General features: G+C 40.5%; 1 long non-coding RNA gene across 2 annotated transcripts; it reads right to left on the bottom strand.

Moving 5' to 3' along the window:
- Window positions 1-306: 306 nt before the first annotated feature.
- On the bottom strand, window positions 307-3,017 carry LOC115577262 (uncharacterized). 2 transcript variants are annotated; one of them, XR_003983069.1, is made up of 3 exons: window positions 2,887-3,017; window positions 807-1,065; window positions 307-583 (listed from the first exon to the last, which is right to left on the bottom strand). It is a non-coding gene; the product is annotated as an uncharacterized LOC115577262 (long non-coding RNA). The 2 variants fall into 2 exon arrangements; XR_003983070.1 differs by having other exon boundaries at window positions 2,769-3,000.
- Window positions 3,018-3,725: the final 708 nt, after the last annotated feature.

The following is a 3,725-nucleotide window of genomic DNA, read 5'->3' as shown; positions in this document are numbered from 1 at the left end:
TTGAAACCCTTAGAGGAAGCTTTCATTCAGAACTGGAGGCTTTACTGGAAAGCATGAAGCTACAAGCCTTCTTTAATGAAGAGACGTGTCCTAGCTTGCTATGAGAGAAACCACCTTCTTGGGAGGAAGCATGAAGAGAAGAAGAAATGAAAGAAGCTTTTCTTGGAACAGGGGACAGTAAGCTAGGTGTTATGTGATGAGGAACTGCTAGGAAAGTCGGAAGCAAGAAACTAATCTTGAGAGAAGGAGGGGACAGTAAGGAGGATTTCCATGTTAAAGTGGAGATCATGAAGACCGAAACATACATGTATTTCCAGTAGGTCTTTATTGTCAGGTATAGTTTACAAAAGTGCTGGTGTTGTTTCAGTTCTTGATGTTTATTTCATTTTCTCCTTGGTCACAGGTGCAAGTCCAGCTCTTTTCTTTTCTAATCTATTATTTGCCTTTTTTCAATCCGTGTACAAACTGTGCTGGAGGGTGGAATATGGACGAGACGACAGGGGTTGTGTGGAGGTACAATCACCGTACTGGATGCTGGAGAGACGATGTATGCAGTGGAGGAGGAGGAGGATGATTTAAAAACCTTGGAAATAGAGAAGAGCAAGATTTGTTGGTCAGTGGAGTGGTGCTGAATCTAAGGGTCCGAATTTTCAACTGGTGATTTAATGGGACATAATAATTAGGGAGTATGGAAGTACACTCGGTATATGTGTAATTCAGCTGGTAGTCTGGTATTCGGCAGCATGCTCAGACATATTCATAATGAGATTTTGTCTGGAATTACAATAATGCAACTTCTCCTTCACCTCAACAGACGTTGCAGTCCTCCAAGGACGAGAAGAGATGTGGGATCCCTGTCCCAGCGGCTCATCTTCAGTCCTCTCCCGTGCAGCTCAGCTCAGCTGTGTAATTTAGCGTCGTATTGACCTCCCCTTTATGGAAGTGGAATCATCTCGGCAGCCCTTTGTTGTCACTCCTTTCTTCTCCTTTGTCGCAGGTGCAATTCCAGCCACTTTCTCCTCCCGTGTTTGCCGCTGTCTCATCACCGGTGGAGAAAAGAATCGGCTGGATAGATAGATATATTATAAAGAATCATCAGCTTTAATAGTCTTGTTTATTTTGTTGTTTTTGTTTTTTTTTGTTTTTTTTTTGTTTTTTTAAATAGGAGCACTGTCGTTTTTGGAAATCTAATCAGCAGAGACAGACATTGACATACACCAAATAGCAGGTATGAAACAACCCCACTGCTGGCTGGCTAACTAGCACCATCACACAGTTCAGGGGGGGGGGAAAAAAATAAAAAAATACAGAAAGACTGGCCACAGCACGCCTGCATTAGCTTTGCTAGACTGAGTGCACAATGAAATGAGGATTAAAAACCTTGGAAATAAGCCCAGAACCCATTCAAATAGAGGACAACCTGCTTTTCTACTGTCACACACTAGATGACCGAGAGGAAATGACTGAGTAACCACCCTAATTTCATGAAGATTGCTGCAGGGAAAAAAAAACAAACCCCAAAGCAGATTTATTTATTTATTTATTTATTTTTTTGTGTCAAATACCTGCAGGCTAAGTAATGAGCCCTGATTGAGATTTACCACAATTGCGGCGTGGTCGGGGATATAAATGAAAACTGATGAGCGGTGATGCGTTCGGTGGCGTGGCAGCGCACACATTTAAAGTTCCAATAGATACAAATGGAATAGGGCCTTGCGACTCGTTCCTCCTCAGAAGACGGCCTTGTTCAAACATCACATCCAAGAATACATAAAATCTGTATGAGCAGATACATTTATTATCATTATTAATGATTCACATCCATAGTTGCGTTTTTCTTTTTTTTTTTTTTTAAATCAAGAGCCCGTCTCAAGGAGGGAATCTGAAAGGATTCAATCTCTGAAAAACACTTCCCTCCTGGGAGCAGCTCAGCATTAATTCATTCCTGCACAAGAAAAAAAAAAAAAAAGTGAGGCTGCTTATGACATTTACATATGTAGCTGTCATTCCTATGATGCAATGATTACCTCTCCTTTACAGGCTCCAGGCTCTAAACCGGTCACAGAAGGAGAGAGAGAGAGAGAGAGAGGGGCTGCTGTATATTGTCAGACCATTAAACTGTCCCGGTGATCCACGGTGCATATGTACATGTGTTTGCAAGGTGCAGAGTGGGTGGTATACATATCATAAAACAATGAACTCCCACGTGCGCCGCTCACTCGCAGGTCTTTTTTATTGCAAATGTGGCATTTATGTTCGGCCCGACTTGTTTAGGGTGTATTGATTGCGCAGAGTGATGATGCCGTTTGATGAAAACGGCGCTTTAATTGAAGGTGCACACACTAAAGATCCATTTAGGCGTTGGTTACCAGAGTGGATAAAGAAATAATTGCAGCCGGGGAAAAGTCAATCTAAAGTGAGAGGTAATCATTAGAGATGCTTTTAAAAGAGAGGAGACATTCAAAGCTCAGAAATACATATTTCTTCTCTATAACTTCATAATATCCCTTAAAAAAGGAAAATCTAAAAGTCTTTTTTCCCTCTCCTTCACAATGTTATATTCATTCTTAGCAATTCATCCTTCCTTACTGTCAAGTTGTTAGGGTGTATTGATTGCGATGACTGCTCAAAAGTCTCTCTTCAGTACAATCATATTTTTTTTAAACGCGTTTTCCTTACAACTCTTTCAAAATACCACAAATCCACACGTTACACTGCACACATAACAGCTTTAAACATTACAAATAGACACAATAATAAGCTTTTACCTGAGGCCACCTGAGATGAATGTAGCACTTAGCTACATTAGCAACGTGGGCGGCTAAAAAGCTTCAGTTTCACATCCAAGTTGTGATGCTAGTCAGCTAACTCGTCAAGCTAACTCACCTGGATATCCTGGACTCTCTCACTGACTCATGGCAACTCGGTAGTTTCCCTCAACTTAGGAAATTAATCATAAAGTTGTTGTGTGACCTCCGAGTCTAATTTATTCACCTGTCTTAATGAGGAGCGCAGTGCGCAGGCGCTTAACAACGTAACTTCCACGTGTTGCATTTAAGGAACATGCGTAACTCTGTAAACTGCATAAAATAACATGGGTAACAGTTAGGACAGAGAGGATAAAGAATATTTATTTTGGCTGCTCTTGATTTTTTTTAAATATTCTTTGGGATAAATGGTGCACTAGTGTAGAAATCCAAACAGTTTAAGGTAATAATACAAAGAAATATATATTTTTTTCCCATAAGCTAGAAAGCTAGAGAGTTGGCAGGGAACATGCATAACTCTGTAAACTGCATAGAATAACATGGGCAACAGTCACGAGAGAGGAAAGGTGGCAGGGTCTGTCAGGCCACACAATTAATTGGAATATATCTGAGGCTATGCCTCTATCCAAATCATGCTATTCACACATGGTAGAACAATTTCTAAATTAAATGGGCCCCTAAAGGTAGGACAAATTAAAGCTAATGTAGAGAAATGGGAGGTAAAGGTAAATATTATCAGAATGAGAATGCCCCTCAATTTAATTATTTGGTTATGATGTTGCCAATTAGTATTACGGCTGACATTTCTAATCAAGCAAGAATTAAATTGAGTAAATGATGTGCCCCTAAGGAGAAAGGGGAAAGGGGTTACCAGATCAAAGATTGTGCTATTTAGAATTAGCCAAATATTGGGAAGAGACGGGGGACACGGCTGACTGGATGGTCAACACAACAAAT

The sequence above is a fragment of the Sparus aurata genome, chromosome 24 (assembly GCF_900880675.1).
Source record: "Sparus aurata chromosome 24, fSpaAur1.1, whole genome shotgun sequence".
Lineage (NCBI taxonomy): Eukaryota > Metazoa > Chordata > Actinopteri > Spariformes > Sparidae > Sparus > Sparus aurata.
This window is presented reverse-complemented; position numbering and strand designations above follow the sequence as displayed.